The 16,669-nt window shown below is 46.1% G+C and overlaps 1 protein-coding gene across 1 annotated transcript in view; it reads left to right on the top strand.

Annotated features, from left to right (window-relative positions):
* The window catches only part of LOC127494965 (NXPE family member 3-like), a 41,599-nt gene that overhangs the window by 10,996 nt on the left and 13,934 nt on the right, over window positions 1-16,669 (top strand). The window lies entirely within an intron of this gene.

The following is a 16,669-nucleotide window of genomic DNA, read 5'->3' as shown; positions in this document are numbered from 1 at the left end:
AATGGCATCTGAAAGTTACGTTCCCTTTCAAGGGAACTCGCGCTGCGTCAAGCGCTTTGGGAACGCCTCTGCGTGAATGCGTCGTGAAGCACATGTGAAATCTGTCCAATGGCGTGACGGAACGTCATAGGCGGGTGACGTCATGACCAGGAAACTATAAAGCACACCCGAACCAAACAGAGTTAGCTTCTGTGTCTTCAGTAAGCGCTTTCTGTGAAACTGTCTGTCTTATTTATTGTTGTTTGTCTCTCACGTTATTCAAGCACACATATCTAAGACACTATTATGGCGACACAAGTGCAGCAATTCAGGCCGTGTGCGTCTCCTTGTCCTCGCTACATTCCGGCGGGAGATGCACACGAGCTTTGTGTTGTTTGCTTGGGAGTGGAGCATGCCCAGTCAGCTCTCGAGGGAGCTGGCTGTGAGCATTGCGAGCTGATGTCTATGAAGACGCTCCGCTCCCGCCGGGCGCTTTTCGAGGAAAGCGGTTCGGCTCGCGCTCCCCGCGGCTCGGGTCCCGCTGCTGCCGAGGCACAGCGAAGGCTCGCGTCGTGGGGTTCGCAAATGGATCTTGCAGAGGGGTTAGAGACGGGCCCCGCCCTTTCTCTGCCTTTACCTGCAGGATCCAGCGCTTCATTTCAGGAGCTAGAAGCACGCTCTGCGGTTTCTTCTGCCCCTGGTGAAGCGCCGATGTTGCAGTGCTCTAGTTCTGAGGAATTAGACGTTGTCAGCATCGATCAGTGTGATGAGTCGCCACCACAGTCACAAGCATATGAGGAGCTAGTGGAGGTTGTTACTAGAGCGGTGGCCAGATTAAACATAAGCTGGCCGACCGAGAAACAGGAAGCCCGTCAGGCCAGTTTATTAGACGAGCGCTTTCTCCCGTCTCGCGCACAACCTCCACGCCGGGGCTTGCCTTTTTTTTCCCGACCTCCACACCGAGGTGTCGAGGTCGTGGAACAGACCCGCGTCCTTCCGGGTCTATAGTCCACAAACATCTAATTATAGTAACATCTTAGGACTAAAAAGGCATGGTTATGGGGAGATGCCGCGGGTGGAAGAGACGCTCGCGAGCTATCTCTCCCCCGAGTCGGCAGCCTCTCTCAAAGCCCCGAAGTTACCCACTAAGCCTTTACGTACATCTTCTGCTTTAGTGGGTAAAGCGTACTCGGCAGCAGGTCAGGCGGCGGCATGTTTACACACTATGGCCGTCCTTCAAGCCTATCAAGCCGACCTGCTTAAAGACCTTGATGAGGGTGGGGAAGTCAGTCGCGAGGCGTTTTCTGAGCTAAGGAAAGCTACAGATCTCTCTCTCCGTGCCACCAAGGAGACCGCCAGATCTATTGGGCGGTCTATGGCAGCCCTGGTGGCCACGGAGAGACACCTTTGGCTCAACCTCGCTGACATGAAGGAACAAGATAGATCTTTTCTACTTGACTCTCCTATCACGCCGCCTGGCCTCTTCGGCGACTCAGTCAACACAGTCGTCGAGAGGTTCCAGGAAGCTAAGAAACAGGCGGCGGCTTTCTCTAAATTTCTTCCCCGCCGATCTCAGGTCTCTGGGGCTGCTAGTCATAAGGAGCAGTCCCAGCCGAGTACGAACTCCTCCCACAGGGCGCAACAAAAAGTGAGCGTTGCTTCCCGTGCCCCCCCGCAGAGGGACTGGGGGTCGGGGCAGCGCTCACAACCGAAGCCATCCAAAGGAAAGGCGGATCTTAGGACCGTTATTATCCAGCGGAGGGCTTCGGAAAAGAAGTCCTGACGCCAGTGGTGTCAGGCTTCTGAGGGCAGTCCCCTCCGAGGCGGGTCGGTGTCCACCTCAGTACACGGTGCCCGGCCCCCCTCGGTGCCCTCAGGGGGCCGTTCTGCCAACCCTGCCACCTCGCGTGCTTCAGGGCGCAGCAGCTCCCAGCGAACGCTTATCTCAGCGTCCACCCGGCAACGTAGTGGCGCTGGGATGTTCACTCCCTCCAAGGAGGGACCAAAAGTGGCCAGTTCAGTTGCTCCCTGCCGGTTCGCCGCTTCAGGGCACCGGGCTGGTCACCCATCTAACACCAGAGGTCAGTCTCGAGAGACTGATTCCCTTAGTAGATTCATTGGCAGCGTGGAAACTTCTGTCAAACGTATCTCAATGGGTCCTGCGCACAGTAGAATTTGGGTACAGAATTCAGTTCGGGTTGCGACCGCCCAGGTTCAACGGGGTTTTGTTCACCGAGGTGAGCCCCGAGCAGGCTCTGGTTATGGAACAGGAAGTACAGACTCTCTTGTGAAAAGAAGCCATAGAAAGGGTTCCTTCTCCCAGCAGCGAGTCAGGGTTTTACAGCCGGTACTTTATAGTTCCAAAGAAGGATGGAGGGTTGCGTCCCATTCTAGATCTGCGCCTATTAAACCGCTCTGTAAAGAAGCTCAAGTTCAGAATGCTAACTCTGAAACAGATCGTGTCACAAATCAAGTTCGAGGATTGGTTTGTCACGATAGATCTGAAGGACGCATACTTTCATATATCCATCCTTCCTCAACACAGGAAGTTCCTGAGGTTCGCTTTCGGGGGCGAAGCGTACCAATATCGGGTTCTTCCCTTCGGCCTAGCTTTATCTCCCCGCACCTTCACAAAATGCGTGGATGCAGCTCTGGCTCCTCTGCGACTCCAGGGCATCCGCGTGTTGAATTACATAGACGACTGGTTGATTCTAGCACAGTCAGAAGAGTTGGTGGTTCAGCATCGAGATGCTGTTCTCGCCCATATGAAGCGTCTGGGGTTACGGCTAAACGCAAAGAAGAGTGTGCTTTCTCCAGCTCAGAGAACCTCTTTTCTAGGCGTAGTGTGGGATTCAGTGTCAATGCAAGCTCGTCTGTCGCCAGCTCGCATAGAGGCCATTCTCACAGCCGTAAACAAGCTGAAGCTGGGTCAGTCACTCACTGTGAAACAGTTTCAGAGACTGTTAGGTCTGATGGCAGCTGCGTCCAACGTGATACCTTTTGGCCTGCTGTACATGAGACCGTTGCAGTGGTGGCTCAAAACCAGGGGGTTTTCCCCGAGGGGAAATCCGTTTCGCATGATCAAGGTCACGCGGCGATGCCTTCGTGCTTGTGTCATGTGGAAGAAACCCTGGTTTCTTTCCCAAGGCCCGGTGTTGGGGGCTCCTTGTCGTCGCGTAACGCTAACGACGGATGCATCCCTCACCGGTTGGGGGGCGATCATGAGTGGTCGCTCGACTCAGGGTCTGTGGAGGGGTCATTATCTTTCCTGGCACATAAACCAGTTAGAGATGATGGCTGTGTTCCTGGCACTCAAACACTTCCTCCCAGATCTCAGGGGCCATCATGTGTTGGTCCGCACGGACAACACAGCGGTGGTCTCATATATAAACCATCAGGGGGGTCTGCGGTCGCGCCCCTTATGCAAGTTGGCACACCAGATCCTCCTGTGGGCCCAAGGGAGGTTGCTGTCAGTCAGGGCAGTTTACATCCCAGGGCGTCTGAATCAGGAAGCAGACATCCTGTCGAGGCAGGGGCCGAGGCCCGGGGAGTGGAGACTCCACCCCGAGGTGGTGGAGCTCCTTTGGGAGCGCTTCGGGAAAGCGGATGTGGACTTGTTTGCGTCTCTGGAAACGACCCAATGTCCTCTCTATTTCTCCCTCTCATATCCAGCCCCCCTGGGGTTGGACGCTATGGTGCAGACGTGGCCGAGGCTGCGTCTGTACGCCTTTCCCCCGATTGCTCTGCTTCCGGGAGTTCTGGAGAGAGTGCGCCAGGACGGGGTCCAGTTGCTCCTAGTAGCCCCGTTTTGGCCGGGCCGAGTATGGTTCTCGGACCTTATGTCCCTCCTCGACGGCTCTCCTCTGGAGATTCCGGTCAGGAGGGACCTACTTTCGCAGGCGGGGGGCTCAATTCTTCACCCCCGCCCGGAGTTGTGGAAGTTGTGGGCGTGGCCTCTGAGGGGGCACAGCTCTTAGATTCCGGTCTCTCTACTGAAGTAGTGGAGACTATGCTCCATTCCAGAGCTCCCTCCACGAGGAAGCTGTATTCCTTTAAATGGAATGTTTTCTCTTCTTGGTGTAGAGAACATAATGTTGATCCTGTTAACTGCCCAGTTGGTACAGTTCTGGAGTTTCTTCAAGAAAAATTTTCTTCTGGTTTATCTCCTTCGACGCTAAAGGTCTACGTGGCGGCCGTTGCGGCTTACCATGTTCCTTTGGAGGGTGCTTCTCTGGGCAGACACCCTTGGGTTACTCGCTTCCTCCGTGGTACTCTGAGGCTGAGGCCTGCGGCACGTCAGAGAGTTCCCACATGGGACTTGGCTATAGTGTTGGAGGGCCTGTCTACTGCTCCTTTCGAGCCTATTGAAGAGGTTCATGTTAAATTCCTCACTCTAAAGACTCTTTTCCTCCTCGCTATCTCTTCGTTAAAGAGAATTGGTGACCTACAAGCCCTTTCGGTCTCTCCCTCTTGCTTGGACTTTGCGCCAGGCATGGTAAAAGCCTTTCTCTTTCCTCGGGAAGGTTATGTCCCTAAGGTCCCTACTAATGTGGCGGGCCCTATTATGTTGCAGGCCTTTTGCCCTCCTCCTTTTCTGGATCCAGACCAGGAAAAACTTAATTTGCTGTGCCCTGTTCGGGCTTTGGATGCTTACGTCCACAGAGCTGCCCTGTGGCGTAAGACGGATCAGTTGTTCGTCTGTTTCGGGGCCCCACGTAGGGGGCACCCCGCATCTAAGCAAACCTTGAGCAAGTGGATAGTTGAGGCTATCTCACTTGCGTATGAGTCTGCCGGTCTTCCTTCTCCTCTTAAGGTCCGTGCTCACTCTACACGGAGTATGGCGGCCTCTTTGGCCCTGTTGTCTGGAGTGTCCCTCCAAGAAGTTTGTGATGCGGCCGGCTGGTCCTCGCCGCACACTTTTGTTAGGTTTTATAACCTAGATGTGGCCTCTACCCCGGGGTCAAGGGTGCTGGTGTCTTAGTGTGCGCTGAACAGTTTCACACAGACAGGCACTCGGTCTTATGGCGGCGTGGGTATCTCGTTCCCAAAGCGCTTGACGCAGCGCGAGTTCCCTTGAAAGGGAACGTCTCAGGTTACGTATGTAACCATGGTTCCCTGAGAGGGAACGAGACGCTGCGTCCCGTTGCCATACTCCCTGCATGCCTGTATCGACTTACTTCGACTTTCAGAAGCTAACTCTGTTTGGTTCGGGTGTGCTTTATAGTTTCCTGGTCATGACGTCACCCGCCTATGACGTTCCGTCACGCCATTGGACAGATTTCACATGTGCTTCACGACGCATTCACGCAGAGGCGTTCCCAAAGCGCTTGACGCAGCGTCTCGTTCCCTCTCAGGGAACCATGGTTACATACGTAACCTGAGACGTTCGCTGGCCAGTTTGTGTGTAAATTAACATTTTTCACTTTCGATGTCATTTCTAGCGATACATTGTAGTAATTAATTATGCCCTTATCATCAAAGCTCGCGCTATTTTGCTGTAGATCATTAAACCGTCACACTGCCTCAGAAGTCTGTTCGAAATCAGTTTCGTGAGGTACAAGTCATTGCCTGAGAAGGCAGTGAGGCAACAAGTCAACAAGTTTCGGAACTAAGAGCCTTGTATCATTTCCCTCCACAGGGAAATTGAGGGAATCGACTTGCGCAGTATGTGTATGGTCGTCTGCCGGAAGCTAGTTATTTGAATTTATAAAGTTTTAAATATGGATATTTTCCTTATAAAAATGTATCGCTTTGCTTCAGAAGGCCTTTATTAACCCACTGGAGCCTTATGGATTACTCTGATTATGGATGGATGCATTTTTTTTCTTTCAAAATGCAGGCCCCCATTCACAACCATTATAAACCTTAGAGGACTAAGGATATTTTTAAATATATCTCCGATTGTGTTAAAGCCCTTGCACACTGAGTCCGAAATTTTCGTATGCGTTTTTTTCGTATTCGTGATACTAAAAATTTGTCATGCACAGAGACCTTGCACACTGAGTCCGATGTGTATTAATGAATCTGTTGCGAAAAAAAAAAATCACAAAACAATGCAAAATTGAGTCTTCAAGCAGTGAGCATGATTTAGTCTCTTCTTAAAAAGAGAAAAAGAAAGAGGAAATATTGGGTCCGTCCAATCCCGAGATTGCATAGAGAGAAAGGAGAGTTCCACCTCATCAAGGAGCTGCGTGATTATCCCGAGCGTTTCAAAGTTTACTTCAGGATGTCAGTGGCTCAGTTTGATCCTTTGCTACTGGCACAATCTGTCTTTATATTCTGTCTCTTTGTATTCCGCGCTTTGTTTGTCATACAGTGCTACTGCTCTGTGCTGTAGACGACGTGGATCAACTTGTCAGATGGCATTCAGGATTTTGGCATTCGCAAAACTTCTCTCAAAATGCGTGCCACGGATGCGAAAAAAGCAAAAAATCGAACCTGATCCAATTTTTTTTATGACGGACAAAAGTTTCGGAGGCAGTGTGTAAACGTGATTGACACAACGTGAGGTCGTATTTATTTTTTAACGTGCGGAAATTTCAGATGCGAATTTCGGACTCAGTGTGCAAAGACCTTTAGTCTGAAAGAAGATAGTCATATACACCTAGGATGGCTTGAGGGTGAGTAAAGCCGTGTTTCCACTGCAGGAACTAGGAACTTTGGGGTGGTACTCGGTGTGTTTCGACCGCAGGAACCAGGGTCTGAATAAAGTTCCGGGTAAAAAATTCCCCCCTAGAAAGTAACTGCTCGCTAGGTAGTACTACTGATGATGAATCCTCATGTTCTGTTGTTTATGCAGCTATTTGTGCATGTAAGCTAAAACTAAATCCCTGGGAATTATTTTTTTTAATGGGTCACAGACACTTATCCGTTCTTATTTCATTTAATTCTAATTTAACATAATCTTGTCGGTTAATGAAAGGATCGCGTTGGTTGAAGGTCAGGAAAAAAACCCGAAATGAAAATACCCATTGACAAGGCAACATTTCTATTATTCGTTTAGTTTAAGTTTTTCAACTGATGTTTATATTTTCCTATATTTCAGGTTTGTTTCGATTAGCATAAATGTTTTTAATAGTTTTAGTTTTTGTTAGTTAACTAGCCTATAATATGCTGTTTAAGCCACGAATATTTACAAATATTTACAAATTATTTAATGCCACACAAATTCTTTCTGGGGGTGCCATGACCTCCTTTGCCCGCCAATCTCCAATCTGTTATTTAGCAGTTTGGGTAGTTCTTTAATGTTTCACTAACTATTCTATACAGTTACCAATACAATTGGCATAATTAACTTTTATGAATATCTGTTGAGATACCATGGGGAAAAAGGTGAATAAAAACTGAGAGGAAGAATCTGAACATTTATAAAATATTATTTCAAGAAACGTTCAGCATTGGTACTGGCTGTAGCAACTCATAATGTAATAACTGCACATAATGTAAAAACTGCACATAATGTAATAAGGATTACATTATTATTGTAATAAAATGTTCATAATGTAATAATTTTCTCAAAATGTAATAAAAGCTTGAGCTCATAATGTAATAACAATTTTTACATTATGAGAAATTTATTACATTATAAACTCACCAAAAACATGTCGTATTTTCATAATTGTAATAGCTTTTAAAATATAAAAAAACATTAGTATTCCCAGTACATTTAAATCTAAATCCAGTCTTAAACTACCTGCAAAATGCAACACACACACCAAGGTATGATATCTCTACTCTGCTTTCCGGTAATTCTACAAGATCTACCGAGATACCAACATGTAATGCTAATGCTTCCTGGTGTCGAAATCCTGTGGTAAGAAAGCAGAGGCTTTGCAAGATCTTTCAGACTGTTAACCATGCGAAGGTCCTATATGGGACCCGAAAGTGAAACCGAGAGGACTTTTAGGTGGACTTTTTAATATTATATGTATTGTTTCAAAGATCGAACAGATGTTTCATTTATTATCCAACTCAAATTTGGACTTCCTTTGTATCTCTGAAACGTGGCTGCAACAATCCTCTTCTTCTTGTGTATTTATTATGCCTGGATATCAATGTTTTAGATGGGATAGATCCTTAGGAAGAGGAGGAGGAGAATCTGGAATTTGGAATCTCCCACGGAGAACCATCTAGGAGAGATATCAGGTCCGAAAACCACACTCTGCCCAACCACTGCGGTGCTATCAAGGTGAGCCAGACCTGGTCCCGGTGAACTCTCTCTAAAACTCCCGGGAGCAGAGTGATCGGGGGAAATGTGTACAGCCGAAGCCTCGGCCACGTCTGTACCATAGCATCCAGTCCGAGAGGAGCTGGATGCGTGAGGGAGAACCAGAGTGGACAGTGAGACGTCTCTCGAGATGCAAACATATCCACCTGAGCCTGGCCAAATACCCCCCTCCATTCCCCGGGCCTCAGCCCCTGCCTTGACAGGACGTCTGCTCCGATATTCTGGACCCCGTGGATATATGCTGCTCAGAGTGACAACAATTTACCCTGGGACCACAGGAGGATTTGGTGCGCCAGTTTGTAGAGTGGACGCAAATGCAAACCCCCCTGGTGGTTTATGTAGGTGACCACCGATGTGTTGTCTGACCGGACATGAACATGGTGGCCCCTGAGGTCTGGGAGAAAATTCTTGAGAGCCAGAAAAACAACCATCATCTCCAGGCAGTTGATGTGCCAGGAGAGGTGGTGTTCGCTCCACAGACCCTGAGTCGAGCGTCCGTCTAGGATCGCCCCCCAACCCGTGAGGGAAGCATCTGTCGTCAGCATCTTGCGATGACAAGGAGCTCCCAACACCGGCCCTTGGGATAGGAACCAGGGTTTCTTCCACATGGCAAGTGCACGTAAGCATCGCCGCATGACCTTGATCATGCGAAAAGGATTTCCCCTCGGAGAAAACCCCCTGGTCCCGAGCCACCACTGCAGGGGTCTCATGTACAGCAGGCCCAAAGGTATCACGTTGGACGCTGCTGCCATCAACCCCAACAGTCTCTGAAACTGTTTCACAGTGAATGACTGGCCTAGCTTTATCCGGTTTACGGTAGAAAGGATTGATTCTATGCGAGCAGGAGAAAGACGTGCCTGCATCACAACAGAGTCCCAAACCACGCCCAGAAAAGTGGTTCTTTGAGCTGGAGAAAGAAAACTTTTCTTGGCATTTAACCTTAACCCCAACTTCTTCATGTGAGCGAGAACGACATCTCAATGCCGAGCCGCTGACTGTTGCGATTGGGCTAATATCAACCAATCGTCTATGTAGTTCAGAATGCGAATGCCTTGTAGACGAAGTGGTGCCAAAGCTGCATCCATGCATTTGGTGAATGTGCGGGGTGATAACGCTAGGCCAAACGCCCTGAAGCACACGAGGTGGTAGGGTTGGCAGAACGGCCCCCTGAGGGCGCCGAAGAGAACTGGGCACCGTATGATGAGGTATAAACCACTTCTCTTCGGAGGGGGCTGCCCTCAGGGTCCTGACACTGGTAGCGTCAGGACTTTTTCCCCGCAGCCTTCTTGGCGTTAATGACGGCCCTCAGGTCCGTCTTACCCCTTCGAAGGCTGCGGTTGAGAACGTCCCCCCGACCCCCCATATTTCTGAGGGGGAGTACGGGAGGTAACGCTCTGCTTTTGGGCGGCATGGTGTTGTGAGGAGCTGGCTTTTGATGTTTGGGGCTGCTGTGGCTGTTGCTGAGCAGCCCCAGGGATATGAGAGCGACAGGAGAGGAGCTTTTGGAACGCCGTCGCTTGCTTATTGGCTTCGTGAAACCTCTCAATGACAGTATTGCTGAAGAGGCCAGGGGGCGCAAACAGGGCGTCCATAAGGAAGTTCTTATCCTTGTCTTTTATGGAGCTCAGATTTAACCATAGAGGCCTCTCCATGGCCACCAGGGCTGCCATAGCACGGCCTACTGATTTTGCCGTCTCCTTGGTGGCACGGAGAGATAAATCTGCAGCCCGACGTAGCTCATCGACTAAGTCGGGAGTAATTCCCCTGCCCTCATCAATATCACCTAGCAATTCTGCCTGGTAGGCTTGCAGCACGCCCATAGTTGCAGCCTGACCAGACGCTTGATATGCTTTGCCCACTAAACCAGATGTGACTCTTATTGGCTTAGTGGGCAGCGTCAGGGCTTTTAGGGATGATGCTGATTGTGGAGAGAGATAGCTCGCGAGCGTCTCTTCCACTTTTGGCATCGCCCCATAACCGTGCTCTTTAAGCCCCACTATCGATGCATGGTGCGTGGTCTGAGCACTATGCACCCGATAGGAGGCTGGTTTCTTCCAGGATCTCGACAACTCGGTGTGGAGATCTGGAAAAAATGGGAGGCCCCGACACGGAGGTTGTGCTCGCAAGGGGAGGAAGCGTTCATCCAGTTTGCTTTTGGGATGAACATCCTGCCTCTCTGCTGGCCATTCAGATTTAACTTAGCGACAGCTCGAGTCACAACCTCCACCAACTCCTCATACGCAGGAGAGTGGGATGGCAAGTCCTCACTCTCACACATATTGATGCTCTCCACATCCAACTCCTCAGAGCTGGACACGTTGAGCACCGGTGCTTCAACCAGTGTGGAAAGAACCACAAAGCGTGCTTCCAAACACTGAGAAAAAGCACTGGATCTATCAGGTGGGGGTTGCGATAAGACCGGGCCCGTCTCAAACCCCTCTGCTAGATCCATTTGCGATCCGCATGATCTGGATCGGCGCTGTGTCTCGGCAGCAGCGGGACCCGAACCCTGGGGAACGCGAGCCTGGGCGCCCTCCTCGAAGAGCACCAGGCGGGAGCGGAGTGTCCCGCCTGGTGAAGCAACTCACAACACCAAATAAGACAAACGAGTCACAGAGAGCGCAACTGAAGACACAGAAGCTAGCGTTGCACTGTTTGAGCATGCTTTATAGTTTCCTGGTTGTGACGTCACCGCCTCTGCCATCTCGTCACACTCGTCACACATTGGACTGATTTCACATGTGCTTCATGATGACATCACGCGTTGCGTTCCCACAGCGTCAATTTCTCGACGCAACGCGAGTTCCCTCTTCAGGGAACAATACTTTCTATGATCAACTTACAGGAATTTTAAAAGAATGTGATCATAACAAAGAAATAATTCTTATGGGTCATCTTGGGAAGATAAATTAAAAAGGAAAAAATTGAAAATTATTGCAGATAAATTCCAATTATTTAAAGGGCCAACAAGAATTGCTAAATCTTCTAAGACACAGTTAGATTTAATATTTACCAACAAACCTGAAAGGATAATCAAGAGTTATAATTTGATCACTGGGTTATCTGATCATAATTTAACCCTGGTTGCACGGAAACTAACAAAAAATAGATTTAAAAATAATACAGTAACTTCTACTAATGTTTTCATTGTATACCTAAAGGAAAATTAATAGCATTTAATGAGGAAATAGCTGGTTTAAAGTGGAACAATATATTCTCTTCTAAGGATATAGATTATGGTTGTAATACATTTTTTAATGGAATTAATTCTGTAAGAGATAAATTTACTGTTAGAGTTCAGAAAAAATTCAAGCATGAAAATAATTTACTGTGGTTCAATGAGACTTTATGGAAGCTGATGAAAAATAGGGATTCAGCTTTGAAGAAAGCTATTAAATCTGGAAGATAGGCTCTGTTATAAAGGTTTGCTAAATAAAGTTCAGAGATCCGAGAGCTGAGAGTAGCTAAATCCAGTTATTATCTTCATCTAATGAGCAAGGCAAAAGGCAATAGCAAGCTAATTTGGAAAAACGTAAATACTCTTTTACAGAAGGAGCCAACCTTTATAGAAGATCTTAAGCTTAAAGTTCAGGGAAATCAAATTGAAGATGATTATACCAATTTGTGTAAGGTTTATACAATTTTAAATGGCCTGGTTCCTTCTGTACTCTGTGATTTTGTTAATTTTCATTCTAAAAACTCTGTGAGATCTACTAGATCACCCTCCATAAGTAATTGTGTTGTTCCTTTTCGTCATTCTGTTTTCGGACTTGTTATCTGACTTGTTATTTGGACTGTTATCGTCTGTTATCGTCTTTTGTTGTGAAAGCTATTACTCACTGGAATGCCTTACCAGAGGATATAAAAGGGTTTAAATCTATTGGTCTTTTAAAATTGAAGGTAAAATCTTTTTTAAAATCAATTTTATTGATTTATGTTGACTGCAGGTGAAAATTAGCCTTTGGCTAAACCTGGTACAATGGAATGGAAACATTTATGTTAAAAAAATTGTACATGGTCCCTTTATAAATAAATAAAAGACTAAAAAAAAAAATCTGGTGGATTTTGTAGGCAGGTTAGGACTGGATTTAGATTTTTAAAATTTACTGTAAAGGAATACCGTGCTTTATGTTTAATAAAAATATGAGATACATGAGAAAATTTAAATGTTGAATTTTGCGGGTAGTTAAAGACTGGATTTAGATTTTTAAAAATGTACTGTAAGGGAATACTATTTTTTGTGTTTTAAAAGCTATTACAATTATGAAAATATGACGTTTTTGGTGAGTTGATGTAATAAATTTCTCATAATGTAAAAATTGTTATTACATTATGAGCTCAAGATTTTATTACATTTTGAGAAAATTATTACATTATGAGCATTGTATTACAATAATAATGTAATACTTATTACATTATGTGCAGTTTTTACAGTTATTACATTATGAGTTGCTACACTAGTTCGTCTTTATCTCCTGTTCTGCGAGAGCTGTGAGTGGAGGGAGGGGAGTGTTTTGTTCAGCTCTGTGTTTTCTGAATGTCAGTGTGTTTCTTAACTGTTTTCCTGTATTGTTTACCTGACACAAAGGCTTGTGCTTTCTGTTTTTTTGCATGATGATAAATTGCATTTTAATTAACAACATGGAAATATTATCCCCCGGTGTCACAGACAAGCTAGTCCTAGACTAAAATGCATGTTTGAGCTGTTTTAACTGAAAGCAACTTGCACTGACATATCTGAAAATATGTCAGTGCCATTGTTTTGTCTCAAGATGCACACCAGTAATGTTTTTTTTCCTAGGGTACATTCATAAAAGCAACTTAAATGTCTTAATTGAACAAAGGCCTAATCCTGGCTTAGTCTAAGTCCTGTCTGTGAAACTGGGCCTATGTTTTTTTGTTTGTGTTGGTAATGTACTTGCTGTCTGTGAGTCTCTCTTTGCGAGACATGAATAACTTGAATTCATAAAGCGCACCATTGCACTGAAAAAAGACAGTAGCCTAGCCTAGCCTACTCTTGAGAAATTAACACCAAGTAGGCTATTAGAATTTGGGCAGAAACATAATTCAGCACCTATGATCATTATTATTATTAGCCTATAATTATTATTATTTTACTGCATAATCATGTAAATCTACTGCAAAAGCAGCCAGTGCAACCGCTATGTGATCCATCCCCAAGTTCACACTACAGGATTTTAAGCCTGATTTGAAAGTTAATGAGCTCGCCGACAGGTCGGACTATGATCGGGGGTATATCAGCGGCTGATCAGTGCTCGCATATCTTTATGTGTGAATTACTCAAAGACGCATCAAAGAGGCTCGCTGACACATTGCAGACACCGCGCTGATGCCAGACAAATATCTAGCATGATAAATACTATCTGGAGCTGTCGGCTGACTCGACATCTTGTGGTGTCACGTGTCGACGAGCTACAGCCAATGAAATATACACTGATGTCAATGGAAGCAGCAATAACAATCCATTCAAATATAATTTGCCGACGTTTATTCATATCAGATACTAGGGATGCACCGATGCCAAGCTCATGTACTCGTAAAAATACCCCCGATACCAAAGACCGATACCTCACGTGACGTAACTGACAGAATTTTCCGTGCACAGAGACACCGGCGGCAGCAGCATAAACAATGTCAGCCTCAGAGATGTGGAAATACTTCAAAATTAATGATGACAACCCACACATTGTGAACTGCATGCTTTCAATCACAATTCGTTATCGATGAGTTAAGGCGGGATAGGCGGAATCGCGCTGAATGACACAGACCAGAAGCGCTCTCTCTCGTGTGCGCTCTCTCTCTTTTTTGCGCGCGATCAGTTCTCCTCGCGCCTGAATGGTCAAATGCACACATAGTTGTCAAAATGTCCTTCGTGTGGAGTATCTCACATAAATACAGTCGGTTATGGCTTAAGTGGACGTAAACATTTGGGTGAAAACAGGATATGTGTCAGTATCCATGGATTTGGTCTTAAAGGGACCGTAGCCAAATTTGTCATTAATGTTAATAAAACAAAATATGTTAAATAAATGTATACATGGTAAATAAACCTACTGTATCTGAAATATTTTTAGTTTATTTAATTTGTATCTCTATAGTATTTGTTGTATTGTTTGTAATTTGTTTGTAAATTTCTTTTTATATAACAACAATTATATATATTGGTAATTATGCCCTATGAAGGTTATTGGACACTGTGAAAATTTTGTACTTTAAGTTTGTGACAAGCACATAAAAATTATTACTTTTTCATTAGAGTAGAGAGAGAGAGAAATTAATAAATGTATGGGCATCGGTATCCGTATCGGCGAGTACTAGAAAAAAGTATCAGTACTCGTACTCGGTCCTTAAAAAATCAGATACACATTGTGTAAGTAGCCTAACTATAAAGCTCACTCTATTCTTCTCCCCAGTTCACAGGCCACATGTATTTCGGGACAAATGGTTGAATTCACATGCTGTAGTCTGTAAATCCGACTGACAGGACTCTCTGAACTGAGGCGCAAACAAACATGGTGGCGCCCATCTTGCGTTATAGATTAAGATCAAGATCATTATATAGGTTTTTAAATGACAAAACACTTACTTACACATATTTGAGAATCAGAATATCAGATAGTTGATGGTGAGCAAAGCGATACATCTGTCATACAGTGTGGCTGCGGTGTGTGACAATACGTGACAAGCATGATGAATCCTCATGGAAACAATAAAATAATTCAATTTAAAATTAAACAAAAGTCTAAAATGACGGTTGCCTTAACTCTGGAACATCAGCCAGAATATTTTAAATTTATGCGTGAAAGGGCTAATTTCATTTTAATTAAATTTAATTTAAAATTGAATCTAATTTCTTCCCAATGTCCATTTCAGCTTGTGTAGTGTGTGACCTCCTGTTGTGGATCATTTACGTAGTGTCACGTAGTGAACACCACAACGATTGAACAGCACAGCGATCTGCCGATGTTTAAAGTCCTGTAGTGTGAAATTGGCAATAGTTGATCAGTCGGCACAGATTTCTAAAATGAGGGATGGGCCACAAATCTGTGAGTACAGTTTGCAAAACTGTGGGAATGGATTGCTAAAGCGTGCGCACGGATTATGAATTTGTGGGTTTGGATTGAAAAACTGAAGGTTCACTTTACAAATCTGAGTGCATGAATTGGAAATTTGTGGGTACAGTTTATTAATCTGTGGGCACGATTTGTTAAACCGAGGGAACAATTTAAGAATCTGTGAATACGGTTTATAAACTGAGGGGACGGATTGCAAAACTGTGGCCACAGATTTGCGGGTCTTGTTCCCTTTCAGTCGGTCACGTTCGATGTATGTCAGTAGTGACCGACGAATTGGGATATCGCTAGAGAGCCCTATCACCTTCAAGTGTAAACTAAACGAGCCAATGGATATTGGCGAGCGTGATTAGTAGCACCTGCTCCATCCCACAGCGCGGGTATAAGTACGGATGCGGATGTACACGCACTTTGTCTTTCGCTTCAGAGCCAAGCATTTGTGTTCCTGCAAGATCGCCTTTACTGTGTAAAGCTATGAGTCTTTTGGAGAGAAGAAAGCCTTCTTGTGAAGTCTGTGCTGGTGTTACAGCAATTACAGCGGTGGCTGCAAGCTACGGAGCTCTCAATTGCTGTTTTTACAGCAAAGCTGTCTTTGTCCGGTCGGTTTGCGATTTGGGTACTGGTTCCTTCTCTGTGTGTGACTGTAGGCGATCAGTGTGTACCTGCAGAAAAGTGCTACTTTGGTGAATAAGCCAGAGTGACCCGAGGATTACAGTGGGGCAATACCCACCGAGCCAACCTCTGTGGGCCCCCCACTCCTTTAGCGCATCGCAAACATGCTGTGACTGTGTTCATGGGTGGTTTATGTTTAGTAGAACATGGCCACGTCGGCACTGTGTTGTGTTGTCCAGTTAGACGGCCACGTTCACTGTCCCACATGGCTGGTAGCTTCTGGGTGGATTGCTGGTCCTTCTCATGGGGGACCTAGCGTTATAGTGAGGGCTCCAGCAGAGGATCAGATGTCGATTGCTACATTGGAGAGAGGGTTGTTGGGCTCTGGAAATGAAGATGAGGCTGAGCGCCCCACGGTTGTGGTGTGCTCATGTTGAATCAGATTCACAGTCAACAAACGTGCTTTTCCGGGCCCCTGGGGGCATAGTGCGACGCGTAACTCGCGTTGCCCTGCACCCTGTCTCTTAGCCGGATGTGCGTGAATAACTTGGCAGTATGGAAGCCTTTTGGTGCTAAATATGGAACGCCAAAAGGGCCATAATCTGCATTAAAAGTTTTTCCTCTCTCACTACCCTCGATGGTGGGGTGGCAGTGCTACGGGCACACCACCTCTGCCCTGCATATGTTTTGGCCCCAGCGAGTCTGTGGAAGGCCAAAGCACTCATTGCATGTGGGTAGTTCTGAGTTGGGGTTGAGC

Source organism: Ctenopharyngodon idella, chromosome 15 (genome assembly GCF_019924925.1).
Source record: "Ctenopharyngodon idella isolate HZGC_01 chromosome 15, HZGC01, whole genome shotgun sequence".
Lineage (NCBI taxonomy): Eukaryota > Metazoa > Chordata > Actinopteri > Cypriniformes > Xenocyprididae > Ctenopharyngodon > Ctenopharyngodon idella.
Note: the sequence above shows the minus strand (reverse complement) of the source record. Positions and strands in the feature narration are given on the sequence as shown.